Source organism: Prionailurus bengalensis, chromosome B4, assembly GCF_016509475.1.
Source record: "Prionailurus bengalensis isolate Pbe53 chromosome B4, Fcat_Pben_1.1_paternal_pri, whole genome shotgun sequence".
Taxonomy (NCBI): Eukaryota; Metazoa; Chordata; class Mammalia; order Carnivora; family Felidae; genus Prionailurus; species Prionailurus bengalensis.
Window position 1 is genome coordinate 23,764,221 of NC_057358.1, and position 15,952 is coordinate 23,780,172.

Consider the following 15,952-nt stretch of genomic DNA (forward strand, 5'->3'; position numbering starts at 1 on the left):
ACCAACATCTGTTTCCTGAGTTGTGCATTTTAGCCACTCTGACCATTGTGAGGTGGTATCTCAATGTGGTTTTGATTTGTATTTCCCTGAGGATAAGTGATGTTGAGCATCTTTTCATGTGTCTGTTGGCCATCTGGATGTCCTCTTTGGAGAGTGTCTATTCATGTCTTCTGCCCATTTCTTCGCTGGATTATTTGTTTTTCAGGTGTTGAATTTGATAACTTCTTTATATATTTTGGATGCTAATGCTTTATCTTATATTTCATTTTCAAATATCTTCTAGTTTGGAGATATTTTATAGATATTTTATAACATATACAAATAGTGGTAAATATTGCTGATATGTAAAAGAATGAATTAAGAAAAAAACTAGGTGTTCAAGACTGTTTCTGAAACCTGGTTCTGCCACAGGTATGTTTGGTTTGGGAAAGTCTTTTCAGCTTTCTGTATTTACATTTCTTAACCTAGACAATGAGAGGTTTTGGGAGATGGTATCTCAGGACCCCTCCAGTTCTATGACTAAGGTGTGTGTGTGTGTGTGTGTGTGTGTGTGTATAATTTCACTTTGGGTTTGAATGTGTTAAGCTGTTTGCTAGAATGTATATAGTTAAACAAACTTCTTAACATCTAGTCAAACATTTGGCAAATTTAAAATTATCTAGAGAAAGAAGACAAATGAAAGGGAACAGCAATGTGACTAATCCCCATCCCCTTAATTTTTGATATATTTTATACTAATATAAAATTATAGAGTTCTCAGGTTCAGGGGGTGGGGGAGTCATGGAATGTACTTCAAAAAGCAAAATGAGGGACACCTGGGTGGCTCAGTCAGTTAAGCGTCTGACTTCAGCTCAAGTTATGACCTCGCAGTTCACGAGTTTGAGCCCCGCAGCAGGCTCTGTGTTGACAGCTCAGAGCCTGGAGACTGCTTCGGATTCTGTGTCTTCTTCTTCTCTCTGACCCTCCCCTGTTTGTTCTCTCTGTCTGTCTGTCTGTCTGTCTCTCTCTCTCTCTCAAAAATAAATAAAAGCATTAAAAAAATAATAATTAAAAAAAAAAGCAAAACGAAGCTAGGGTCATTCCTTGAATCAGATGCTGGAAAGCAATTTTCTTTCTGAATCATGAGACTGGCTCAATTTCTCACTATTAGTCCTTGCTGGGAATAAATAGCTCTGAATCTTTAAGAAGTAGCTACTAATGATCATATATCATTAGAAGCCTGGTCGAAATATTTTTGGGAGACCAAGTTTTAAATAAACTTTATAAGCCTAAAGACTAATGGAATCAAACATAAGTATAAAATGCAACTATGTAGTAAGATTTGTGGACGATTAATCCAGAGATCAATTTTGTGTAATAAATGCCTCCCCTTTCAAAATGATCTCCAGAGTACAACACACCATATTCTCCCTTGATGCTCAACTCAATGTCAGCTTGGAAAGTAGACAATTACTACTAGTCAGAGAAGAAATAGCATGAGTAATACAAATTATGTACTATAGATTTCTCCACATTGATGTTTACAACTTTCTCACTGTATTTAAAATAAAAAGGATAACATCGATTTAAAATTGATTCAGTTTTCCTGAAATTTGGCCCATTTTACATATATGCATTACATCCCATTACTTCTCTATATATTGAAAGAGCAAATCTCCCAAGTCCAAATATTGCACAAATGCATCATGGTCCCTTTGCGTTTTATTTCTCTGGTAATTATCCCCTGTTGTTTCATAAAACTGTGTTTAACTTAAGAAATTTTTATTATCTTTGATCCCAAGGGGTAGGTGAAATACCGGGAAAGGAGTAAAGATAGCTCGTTGAAAGCCTGTGTTGTGTAAGCAAGGAGTTTGTGTCTCTATAAAGGACAAGAAAATATTTGTAGCAGGCAGCTGATATAAGAAAGTTAAATTTAGAATAAAACTTTTATTTTTTCTTGAAATCCCTTCCTGGTTTCGAGTTGAAATTAATGAAATTCAGGCTTCTGGACCATTTGGCCTGGGACCAGAACACACAAAACAACGGCCATAACATCATTACGAACGTTACAGAGGTTCTGAGGTATCTGAGGTTGGTCCTGAAGAAGCCTTCCAGGGTGCGATTTAAAGGGGCAGGATTTATGCCCAGGTGGCTTGGACATTTTTTAAAGAGATGAACAGACAGTAGAAGTATACCTAATAGCAAGAACAAAAGAAGGGCAAGGCTAACACTAGGCAAAACTCTGATGTTGACAAAAATATGAATGGACCCAGCTTAAACCTCTGTGCTATGGTCTAGGAGGCCAGTATTTAGTTTATCTCAGACAGTGGCTTGAATGTTAGCAAAGGTAATGTAAGCTATGTTGGCTTTCAATGCCTTCTATATGACTAAAGAGAATTTTTGCTTTAAATTTGATAGTGCACGTAAACGTCATAGATTTCTGCACTACTTTCTTTAATAAATCAATGGGAAACTATTGTTTCTTGTTGTATACAAGATGGGAAGGGGCAGTAACTCGTCTTTGTAGTTCACAGAACTCTAGATCAAGGAAAGCTTTATCTGCTGGAGTGACTAAATAGAAATGGACTGTGTTTTCCTTGAAAAGGGGATGAATGAGTATTTTGCTTGATGAAGGAAGAGAACAAGAATATGGACTGTTTTAGAATGTGAGATTGTTCCCACTTATATACAGCTTTCCCTGTGAGACTATTATATATACATCCTTACCCACAGGCACATGACTTGCAGGGCCTTCCTGGGGAGGAGGGGACTCCCTTCCCCCACTGACTTCAGGCTTAGACACATTCAAGCAGAGCTTTAAGAATGTTCATGTGGTTCTTGGTTGTTTTCTCTCTGCTTCAAGAACAGCATGTCCTACATTGGCGCTTCTCCTCTGGCCTAGATCTCAGAATAAAAAAGACATGTGGATCAGAGCCACACAGAGCTCAGCAAAATCATAGCAGTTCCGCAGCCAACACATAATATGAGCAAAATATGAAACTTTGTTTTTGTGAGCTGCTGAGAATTTAGGGTTCTTTGTTAGCACAGCTTAGCCCAGTGAAAGCTGACTGATATTGAAAGTCTGTTCAATTGATTGACCAAACTGGAGCCTAAATTCCATCATGATAGCCCTTACTTTGGACCTTTCAACAATGGAGGTGAATGAGGAGAAGGCAATGCCACAAATAGAGTAATTATTGAGGAGAGAAATGGCCTTTTATAGAATAGGAAACCATCCTGTTAATGAGGAATCCATTCTTTGAAGGATCTATATAATAATTCATTCCACAGAATGGTCCTTCTGGCACCATTGCGGAGCCAAATGAGTGAAAGTTCCATTTTAAATACAGATCTTAAGTCTACTCTTGGAATGTACCAGCTTTATTAAGTACTGTGGAATCAGTGATACTACAGGTCCGAAGCTCTTTTGGTGTAAAACTCCTCATGGTGGGCTTTGGGTGCACAGAAAGTTTTAATTTTATTGTGGCACTTCAAGAAAAGAGAAATTATAAAGTGAAGTAATCTGCCTGTCATGACGATGAAGTGTATGATATAATATCCACCTGAGGAGTGCACATTGAGGGACAAAGTTGAATTTTCTGACTACCTTCAACCAATTTACCTGAGCAGTCACCCCTTCTTAAAATTGACATCACAGGGGTGTCTGGGTTGCTCAGTTGGTTGAGGGTTTGACTCTTGACTTTGGCTCAGGTTGTGATCCCAGGATGGTGGGACTGAGCCCTGCATCGGGCTCCACAGTGAGTGTGGAGCCTGCTTAGGATTTTCTCTCTCTCTCTCTCTCTCTGTATCTCTCTCCCTCTGGCTCCCTCTCCCCTACTTGTGTACTCTCTCTCTATCCATCTCTATAATAAATTAAAATTTTTTAAAAATTAAAAAAAAAACCTGATATTGCAGAAGGTGATGCTTTGAGACATAACAGCATGTAAATCATTTGGTAGCCTCGGTTTCTCTTTCCATGTTTTATCCCCTTGGTCCAAGATGGTAACTGCATTTTTTAGGCTTTCCTATGATATAACATTAATATAATTTACTTGTTTGATGTTCACGATATACACTTGACCCTGAGCAGCTAGAGAGAGATGATAAAGCAACATTTCTGCTGCCTCGTGGTAGATTGTGGCATTACAGTGGGTGGTTCTAGGTGGTAGTCTAAGTTTTAACAGAACAATTTATGAATACCCAGAAAGTTTATCAAGAATATTCCTTTTATAAAGTGTACAATTAACAGTCTAAGATACAATCCAAAAGAAACTGAGCATAAGATCATCATGAGGATATAATGCTCCTCTTTCCTAGAAATGATCATTTAAAATTAATATTTGAATTAGACAATTCCAGTTTGAGGGAGATTCTTTCCAATATGAAATTTAAGCAAGAAGATATTGAAATGACAGTCTACTTCACTGAGTTGTTGGTTTGGCCCAGTTCTCCACAATGGGCTAACATTCCTTTCCAACCAAATCAATTCAATGAGTTTTTCTTGAACTCCTTATATGAACTGAGAACTGAACTTTGAAGAATATGTTCCCTATCTTTAAGATACTTGATACTCTTTCTGAATCTGTTAAATCCCCCACATCTACCAAACAAATAGAAAGTTGTTTATGCACTAGGATTCAAATCCTTCTGAGACCAATTTATAAGGATTAAAACCTAGTTAATTTATTAGTATTTTGGTAAAAATATGTAGCCTTGTTTTTCTACCTTGTCTGTGAGACCCCTCTGGTAAACTTCTTCCAGATGAATGGGTCTAGTCCATTAAAAGCTGGAAAACATGTGTGTTCTAAGATTCTGTTCTCTTTGGCTAATGTTTGACCTTTTTGGAGCATCTTAAGTAACAAGGATATAAAAATAACCTGGAATTTACATAGCACCTCTTTCCCCAGCTCAAAGAGCTCATTGTTCTAGGAATTTCCACAGGTGTTCTACTCATCTGTGGGTCCTCCAAAAGGTACATCCCATGCTGTGACCGAATCATATTTATTCCCATCTTTTTAGTTTATCAAGAAAGTACTTATATACTTGTTTCCACCTTCATTTAAAATAACACAATTCTGGGGAACCTGGGTGTCTCAGTCAGTTAAGTGTCCGGATCTTGATTTCAGCTCAGGTCATGATCCCAGGGTCGATCCCATGATCCACACTGAGCATGGAGCCAGCCTGAGAGTCTCTCTTCTCCCTATGCCTCTCTCCCCTGCTTCCACATGCACGCATGCTCTCTCTCTCAAAAAAATTAAAAATTAAAAATTAAAATAACACAATTCTAGTAATCCATTTGCTTCATTTGCATCTCAAACATAAATTAAATATAAGTAAATTATTCAGGATCTATTGACCATTTAGCAGCCATTCTCTCTTGATTTTTAAAATTCTCCTTATAAGCTTCATCTGACAGATATTTTGGTTCCATCATCTTGACTGTTTGTATCTGTTTTTGTTTTATTTGAATTATAATACCTATGTTTTCCCTGTGTGGGAAGTCTAACAGCCTCAGGGTTCAGGAACAGCCCCAAACTTGGATGTGAGTTAGTGGTTGACCATGACTGGTAGCCAAAATAACCGAGAAACGCTCCAAGTACAGAAGACAGAAGGTCCAGTGGGAAAGAAGAGCCTGATGTAAATAGATGAGGTTGTTAAAGCCCAGTGCCAGGAGCATCAAACTGGCAAGTATCCAAAAAGGAGGGGGAAAGGAGAAATAGGAGGCAGTAAGGAAGAAATAAAAACAATAGGGCGAGATGGAACCGTGAATGGCATGAATAATAGATGAACAGTGATGAAGTCAGCCAAGTGCAGACAGACTGACTGTAGCATGAGTGCTCTCAACAAATAAGGCAGTCTGGGGTCCTGAAATGTAGAGACAAAAAACAAACAAAACAGAAACCTGAACAAACTGAAAATCACGATGTTATTGCCCATAAGTATAATTAAATACGCAACATAAATGCTTTGCCCTTCTTCATACTTTTCTATAAAACATATATGTGTTGTATCATCCCCACTGAATAAAAAGGGCCTCCAATCACCACATTTACATTGTGACCACTGTAAAATGTGTCGCGCTCACTGGAAGGAAACTTACTCTCCTCCCTTTAGGAGCCAGGAGATACAAGAGAAATCTAACAGAGATATATCGTTCATAAAGCAATGTGTTTTAAATGTTTTAATTTTTTGTGAATCAAATCCATAACAAGTCATTGTGAAGAAATAATTAAAGCAGTTTTCTAGAAAATTACCTTTTTTAGATAAAAAATCCAGTTATTATCCCTAATATCAACTTAAATTGTTATTATTTTCATTTAGAATGTTTGGTTTGCTTCAGGGGCTTTCAGACCGCCATGTAATCAAGAATGAACTACTATACAAACTGAAGCAGAATAAGCCTATACTTAGATACATAGAGAAAAAGTAGTTACTCTTCCCCAGAAATGCTCTGTTCTTCTTCCAGGCCTCCACCAGCCGGTCTGGGAGACAGGGACAACTGTGATTTGCAAATGATTATTATTTCAATTCCTTCCAATCTCAGCACTTTCCTTTTTGTTTGTAAGCATTCTTTTCTTTTTTTGTTGTTGTGGTAAGAACATTTAACACAAGATCTACCCTCTTAACAGATTTTTAAGTGTGTATAACACAGTGTTGTTATCTGTAGGCACCATGTTGTACAGCAAATCTCTGGCATTTATTCATCATGCATGACTGATATTTCAGACCCATTGATTAGTAACTTCTCATTCTTCCTCCCCAAGTCCCTGGCAACCACCATTTTATTCTTTGTATCTATGGGTTTTACTGTTTTAGATGCCTCATAGAGGTGAAATCATGCAGTATTTGTCCTCCTGAGGCTGGCTTATTTCACCTAGCATAATGTCCATCTTTGGTATGATGAACTTCTGTGTAAATAATGTCATACTTTGCCCCTCCCCTTCTCTCCAGTGCATCTGGGTGTGGGAAGGGTCTTACTGGGTTCTCATGGTGAGAGGGAGACGTGGTCATTGGTTCTGATTGGTTTGTTCACTGGGCAGGTGATGGAGGAATCACCTCCATCCAGTCTTTTGCAATCTTTACCACTGTCATCCTGGAGCCTGAATGCCTAGAGACTTGGCCCAGGTTTAGAAATCCTTGTTTCTTCATTCGTCAGCAAATTTTTACCCCAGGGCACTTCAGCCCACTGGTAGGTACTCTTAGCACCTCCACATCTCATACCTGGGGCACACAGTTATCCAACTTTCTTGCACACCGAGTATGGGCCATGAGTTTCAGAATAGCTGCTGTACTCAATCTTCTGTCATCTGTCACCGCCTTCATGCCATCACCCACCCCCCCTGGCCAGAACGACCCATATAGACTTTCTCCTGAGGGTTTGCAGCCTCCCCTTGGCCCCTGGGACAAGTATGCCATGAACTTGGACTGTCCCATGCTTCTCTGTGTTTCATGAAGCCACTCCTCCACCCCAGATGCTTCAACCAGAAGTTATATATTTGGTGGGGGGATGAGAACCTGGTATATGACCTTCTTTCTCTCCCTCTTTCTCCTTTCTCTGCCCTACAATCCCACTAGACTAGAAGGGGTAAGCTTCTAGTTTTTCCTTCATCATATTTTTCCCCACTCCCTCATTAGTGGAAGGACTATGTCCTCTACCTTTAAGGAGTTAACTCTATGATCCATAACATCCAGGCCTAAAGTAGTTTAGAAAATCCTCTTTCCCTACATCAAACCAGGCATGCAAGCAAGCATAGTGTTTTGTTGCAAAATCCTGTTTAGAATAGCAGAAGTTTAATATTAACTATTTCTTTTTAGATTCCTTCTGAATAATCCTCATTCAGATCCCCATTTTAGGCAGATAACTCTATCAGATTTGTAAGGGAGATGCTAATTTTCACAGAAATACAAAAGAGAAAAATACATTAATTTGGAAAAAGAGTTACCTATAAATATTAAATATTGTAGTAGTATACTACAGAAATTAAAGTTAGAACTAAAGAAGTTTGGAGTTCAGTTTCAAAGCTGGGAATTAGCAATGGTGTTTGAGTAATACCAAAGTGGAAAGGCTTCTTGAGCAGGAGAGATTGCAAATGCTCTGGAAAATCAGTCCACTGCACTTAATTTCAGGCTCCTCCTGTGCCATGTTCTCTGGGTCCTCTAGCTTCCTCTTGTCTCCCTAACACAGAATCCCCGGACTATTTCTTTGGTGGGATGATTCTTTCTTTCTGACACATTCAAGACTTTTCTAATTTTTCCATAAAATATGTGTAAAATCTCACCTTTAATCAAATACTTACAAAAGTAGTCTCTGGATGGCCATATATTTGATATGTTAGAATATTTTGCCAAATTGACAAGTATAATAAGATTGGCTATTTGTTCCTAACTGCTGTGGACAGCATGGGGAAAGAAAAAGATGCAAATTCCCACCTCTGGCACCACATAATGACCTGAAAGCCTCTACGTCTTCCTTGAAGGAAATATTTACCTCTTGTAGCCATAGGATTTGGATTTATGAAAACCTAACCCAGAATCTCATGCAGCGAGTGAGTTGCATTACAACTCACTGAATTACAATGCAAATTGAATTCCCAACTTTACAAGGTATTAAAGTAAAGGCATTGATTAGGAAGGAATGGAGTCTTGAAAATTGAAATGGGGCATATGAGTAGATACTGATAAAGCTGGGGACACTGAGTCTTCTTGATTTGTAGAAACGGCCCTTTCACCCCCAACTGAGATTAATCCAGTTTTGCCTGATGAAATTGCAATGGCCTCCTCTGAAGGAATTTCCTTGAAAGACATAACTGGTTCACCTCAAAACATGCCTATACCACTCCTCTTTGTTTCTAGACCCATAGCTAGACTCAAGTTCTAGCAGGGCTCCCAAAAGGGGTGACTTATGACATGCGTTACATTCCAAAAGACGACACAATTTTTCTAGTTTATACAGACAAGAATATGGGGAATATGTGTATTAATTAATATTAAAGTGTGAGATAATGGTGACAGGAATATAAAGTTGGGTCAGGGTGAATTTATTAGGCCTTCTAAACAGCCATTCTGGATTCACTATTGTAACTTGAGGACTTAGAAAGGGCTCTGTCTTTTTGATTGACTGAAACATGGACCCAAAGGTGGCCTACACTAAATGAAGTTGAATACTGGAACTTCCTTGATGTACTAGACAAAAATATATCTAAAGGCTTAGGGAGATTGGAATGTTGAAGTTGATTTATCAGCTAACCGCCCCCCCCGCCCACCCGGCCAAGGGGCCAGAGGACATAACTTTCACTATGACTATGAAAAATCCATTTGTGAGGGGAGCCTCAGCATCCTAGAAGAACTCTGTGGTCACTTTTTTCTGTAGTTCAAAACTATAAGGTGAACTGCTATCACTGACCTAGGATCCTTAAATGTCAGAGAGATCATTGGATTCCAGGTGGCAAGAGCCACTGGTGGAAATTAATCACCAAAACAACTTGCCAGTGGTTATCATAGTGAACATCAGCGACAAAGCAGCAATCATAACATCCTGACTCACAGGCTACTTGATCATAGTTTCCTAAGAGAAATAGGTGGGCAGTCTACTAAATTCTTCCTTGATTTGCATATGTGGGGAAGTTTTAGGTCAAGTGATAGAAGTCTAACATGAATCATCAAAACAGAGAGTCATGGCCCCTGAGTCAGTTCCCAGACTTGAGCCAGCTCACATACCCGGAAGCCCTGGTATGAAGAGGACACCAGGTCCTTGGAGAAGGGCCCCCTATACAGCCAAAAATTGATACTATTAATCTTTCTCCTGGCCTTCTGCAAAAAGGGGAAAGAGCCTTTCACAAGGGTGACTATGCATTGGGGAAAAGGAAATAATCAGACTTTCAGAGATGACTGGACACTAGACACAAATTCCAGGAAATACAAAATGTCGTTGTGGTTTAAAAGAGTAGTGGCCTATGGAAATCAAGTGATCAATGGAGTCTTAGTTCAGGTATATCTCAGGGTTAGTCTCTGAGCTTATCCTGTAGATATTTCTGCTATTCCAAAATGCATTATTAGAAATATTATTAGAAATATTCAGCAATTGGCAGAATCTCCGTATTGTTTCTATGACCCATAGACCATGGTGGCAAAGGCCAAGGCCAAGTGGAAGCCACTAGAATTGTGTCTACTTTGAAATATAGTAACCCCAAATCAATACTGCATTTCTGGAAGTATTGCAGGGATTAGCAGCAACATCAAAAACGTGAAGAAAGCAGAATCAATGATTTCCACCACATCCCCAGTCAACTCACTTATTTAGTCTGTGAAGAAAACAGTTCTTAGAGAATATCAGTGGATTCTCATAAACTTTACCAGGTGGTGACTTCAATGGCAGCTGCTATTCCAAATGTAGTTTCCTCATTTGAGCAAATTAACACATCCCCTGGTACCTGGTGTGTAGCCATTGATCTGGAAAAAGCTTTTCTCCCTACCAATTAGTAAAGACCATTGGAAGCAGTTTGCTTTTTGCTGGCAAAACCAGAAACACACCTTCACTGTCTTGCTTCAGGGGTTTATCAGTCCTCCCGCCGTATGTCATAATTTAGTCTACAAGGACCTTGATTGCCTCTCTTTTCCACAAGATTTCACAATGGTCCATTACGATGATGATACAATGCTAACTGGAACTACTGAGCAAGAATTCTAGACTTATTGGTAAGACATTTGCATGTCACAGGGTGAGAGATCAATCTGACAAAAATTCAGAAGATTTCCAGCTCGGTGAAATTTCTGAGGGTCCAGGAATGAGGGGTTTCCCGAGATATCACTTTTAAGGTGAAGGATAAATTGTTACATCGAATCCCTGCTATAACCGGAAGAGAAGCAGAATGCCTAGTGGGTCTCTGGAGTTTCAAGGCAGCATAGTCCTCATCTGGGTGTGCTGCTCTGGCCCATTCACCAAATAACTAGAAAAGCTTCCAGTTCTGAGTGGAGCCCAGAACAAGAGAAGGTTCTGCAACAAGCCTACGCTGTTTGCAGGCTGCTCCGCCACTTTCAGGAATGAATGGGTCCAGCAGACCCACCGGTGCTTGTCAGTGGCAGATAAAGATACTGCTCGGAGCCTTTGGCAGCCTCTATGGGCCAATCATACTCCAGACCCCAAGGATCTTAGAGCAACCATCCCCTGCAGATAATTACTTTCCACTCGAGAATCAGCTTTTGGCTTGTTGTTGGGTCTTAGCAAAGACTGAATGCTTAACTATGAGCTGCCAAGTTGCCATGTGACCTGAGTAGCCCATCATGAACTGAGTGTTATCTGACCTGCCAAGCCAGAGTGAGTGTGATTAGCAGACTCCACCATCAAATGGAAGTGGTTTATATGAGATCAGGCTCGAGCAGGTCCTGAAGGCACAAGAAAGTTACATAAGGAACTAGTCCAGATGCCCGTGGTTCCCACTCCTGCTACATGACCTTCATGAAGAGTTTTCTGTGTCAGTCCCAGGGAGCAAAGTCCATACCAACCCATAACCAGGGCCAAAACAGAGGAGAGAATTAACAGTTGAAGCCAAATGGATCAGAGACCAAGGATGATCTATTCTTGAAAGGGTTCTATATCTGTCCGGGTCCAGTCAAAAAACAGAAGCCACACTAGTGATTTTGACTGGGAAAATTATCAACTAGTAACAAGGGATCAACTTCAAAGAAGGCCCAAAGAACTACGAATAATACAGAAATAGCAGGCGCCGAGTGCAGCCACTACCCTTAGGGCTGAGAGAAGTGCCCAAGTGCTAACAAACTTGGAAAAGGCTCCACTCCGCAGCTGAGACTCATGTCTTTGGAGAGGATGTTTCTGTGCGTGTGTAGCCCACTGCCTGGTGAAGTTTGCTGAGATGTCACAAGCCACGACTGGTGGGACGAAATGGCCCTTAGGATGGGAGATAGGCTGATGGAATGAATGTCTTGCTGGGTGGTGATGGAAATCACCAGAGGGTGTGCACCCCTGGGTCTCACATACCCGCCATTGTCATGCCCTAGAAGCAAGAAGAGAACAGCACCAGAAAGAGGAAGAAAAGCACCTTCCTCTTTCAGTGTCTCTCCCGTGCTCTCTAACGTCAAGCCCTAACACCGCACCTGCTGATGAAGGAGAAATGTTCTAGGGTGCGTCTCCAGTAGCACAAGGCAGAGCAAAGAAGAGTGGATTTGGAACTGAAACATTAATAACTGGCATAGTTTCAAAGTACACAAAATGGAGATACAGGTTTAGAGAATGTCCTCGTTCCACCAACGTGATTTTCAATGTCATGTTCTTGATCTCCAACAAGAAAATATTGGGACTAACTAATGGACATAATGGCTTTTGCAATTAATCTGCTCCTAACTGTGTAATTGCAAGTTTGCTAAGTCTGCCCTCCCTAAGCCAGTTCTTGAAAAAAGATGTAATAGGCCAGTTCCCCTTTACTCTCAACATGTTGGTCTAAAACCTAATGAGATAGACATCTGCAGCAGTTCTTTGTTAGGGCTTCATGCCCATTACTAGTAACTTCCCACAGCATCAGCTGGAACTGAACAAGGGAGATTTGCAAAAAACATTTGCTACAGAAGCATATAAACCCAATTTGAATATCTTAAAATTTAATTGCTTCTATGAATTATATGACTGAATTCACCAACTAATTCAGTCAAAAGAGTCAAACTGGTTGCTTCTGCAAGTCAAATTAATTTCCTAACCATAGAATCATGTACTAGATTCATCGTGAGACACTAGAAAGCTTTTTCCAGGGAAACTTTTAAGAATAGGATTTTATCAACCAGGGTCTCAGAGGACTTAATTTAGGTTTAATCGCTCTTTTTTTATCTTCCTACTGACGAAATGTGGCGAGTCTATGACTAATTGGGTTGCACGCAGAAATCCAGCCACGTGACGAGAACAAGCCTTGAAGTAGGCCGAGTACGGGAGAGTTCCCATGTGTTCCCTCCAGGGATGGCGTAGTTTTCTTCTCTGGCCTGTAAGCTCATGTTTCTGGAACTGAACTAGTAAACCTACTGTGGACTCAGCTTGGCACTCAGTGTTGAGGGAGGTTTCTACAGAAGAAATAGTCTAGCCATGACATAAACCTGTGAGAAGGCTGCAGAGAACTAAGAAGGGGTTTCAGCTGTGTGGCACAAACCTGAACTCCAAGAGGTACTCAGAGACGGAGACGATCTGTGTGTGCACGAATGCCCTGGGCAGGGTTCGCGAAGAAGATCGCACTGGCTTTAGCTGACACTTTGTTGTGGCGGAGTGGCGCTTGTGGGGTGCTAAGAGTGGAAAGATTGAAGTGGCTAATGATATAAATCCTAGGTCCCAGTTCTAGCTCATCTACTCACTGGATCTGTGACTTGAGGCGAAATACTCAACCTTGTTCTGCCTATGCCTGAAGGGCTAACAGATGATTTGCCCACCCACAATGAGACTATGTAAACGGTGAAATTCCACCAGCATTTATTCTTGAGAAGGCACATTTAACAAGACTCTGTGATTAATCAGAGTATCTTTTCCTGGCCATACCTACTTACAGTCACCTTTGAAAAAAAATTGCATTTAAATAAATTTGAAAGGAAAATCGCCTTCAGCTGCATAACTCACTGAGAATAAAGACAATAGGAAATGAAACAACATCCCAGAGTCACACACTTACATTTGTTTGTTCTTTATTTTAACCTAAAGAATACAGTCATTTTTTTTAAGCTGCAATAAACCATGCCAAGTGCCCAGGTTCTACGGCATATGACAGCTGAGAGTCCAGGATGGGTTGAAGGCTCTATTTTTAGTTTTTAGTCAAAGGATGAAAATCAGACTTTCCTGTGGGAATCGTCTACACTGAGTCATGCAACACCATCAGGCCAGAATAAAATAGCTCTATAACCCAAAGCGTTCATTACCTATGAAAGAAAAAAAACAGAAGCAGCTTTAGAGATGCCGCTCACTGTTACCTTAGAGCTTTCGTAACATTCTCTGAGATAAACATGTTGCCCTCAGTCAGTGCAAATGGACCAAGCAGCAGACCTTCATGTTCAATTGGAAAAAGGAAAATTAAATTAAAAATTTAGTGTGAATTAGAAATTCAAGATTATTTCAATCTAAGGCAAGGAAGAAAGCAACTGGTCACTCTAAATAGTAGTCAGTAAATTGTTTGACTGATAATGCTTAAGCTTAGCCCAGCTGCCCAACCTGGGAGTCTGTTTCTCTTTTCCAGGGTCAAACACACAATATTTGGTTACTTCAAGAATGTGCTGGGTGTGGGGCTCCTGGGTGGCTCAGTCAGTTAAGCGTCTGACTTCAGCATGGGTCATGATCTCAGGGTTGGTGGGCTTGAGCCCCGCTTCAGGCTCTGTGAGGACAGCTCAGAGCCTGAGCCTGCTTCAGATTCTGTGTCTCCCTCTCTCTCTGCCTTCCCTGCCTTGCACTTGTTCTCTGTCTCTCAAAAATAAATAAACATTAAGAAAAAAAGAATGTGCAGGATGTGGACACAAAAATAATGTTCAATATTGTCTAGGCATTATGAGCTCATGCTCTGAAATGCAGATGTCATCTGGGTTTTTTTTAATGTTTATTTATTTTTGAGAGGGGGGAGGGGCAGAGAGAGAGGGAGACAAAGGATGAGAAGCAAGCTCTGTGCTAACAGCAGCGAACCCAATGTGGGGTTCAAACTCACAAACCATGAGGCTATGACCTAAGCCGAAGTCAGGTGCTCAACTGACTGAGCTACCAAGGTGCTATGGTTTAAACACCTTCATTTTTGAAGTACCTGACACCTATAGAATTTTAACAACTTTCCTGGTTTACTAACAAGTTAGTGAAAGAGCAGAATCTAGAACCCACAGAACAGAAAGGCTTAATGACTATAATTGCTTAAAGTCCTGGTTTTCAACAGGGGAAAGAGCAGATTCCAAGAACTATAGACTAATGTAGTGGAGGAATCATAAATTCATAACCAGAGGGAACCATATAAATCATTTACTCTGACCCACTTATTTTAGAGAAGAAATGGGATAAGACAAAGTAAGGTGCTGGCCTAGCAACATTCAACTGGTTAGTGACAGAGCCTGGCCCTACAACCTGTGTCTCTTGATCTTTGCCTGGGGAATCTTTCCACCTCACTAGCATTGAGATTCTTCTCAGACAAAATTCTAGAATTGATTATTAAACAGATGGCTTGGGAGCATTAAAAAAAAAAAAAAGCGATCGTTAGCAGCCAGCATGGGTTCAATTAGAACAAGTTAAGTCATGCCAGGCTAACCTCATCTCCTTTTTGATGCAGTTGCAAACAAGTGTATACATTATCAAAGTAAGCTAAATTGGAGGGGAGGGGTGTGCTCCAGCAGAATTGAGGTGAGCTATATTTACCCAGCTTCAGGCTATAGCCAACCTAGCTTGGTCTGTATATTTCCTTTCCTTGTTTTCCTGGCCTATGCTTTTTTCAGAACTCAATAATCTTCCATTTCCCCTCACTGGAGTCAACCAGCAAGAATCCACATTCCTTCTTTTATTACCTTTGTACAGCTGGGATCCTTTACCTTTTCCACATTGGAGATACAAGATTCATATAAATTGTGGAATTTGGGTTCTTGTGAATGCTAACTATTGTGGAGAAGACACATAAACATAATATCCTTAGTGCAGGAAGACATGGGGAGCTTTAGATTCACCTGGTGATTTTTCTAGTGTGGTTGGGCATGTACTATGCATCTCCAAATGTCAAGAGCCCCAGAAGGAAAGGAGATACCATTATCAGGAGACACATAAAGAGATGAACATCTCCCAATTTGTGATAAAATCAAATTATCATGCTCTCCTATGGATCATCATGGCATGTGTGGTTATGGAGATAAAGTGGTAAAGAACTTTGAGGGGATTTTGGAAAATCTGCAATGAGAGAAGAGGTGTTAATCTATATAAATCTTTGTCAAATCCTTACCTTGGGCTTAGCTTACTCAATAACATTGCCCACTA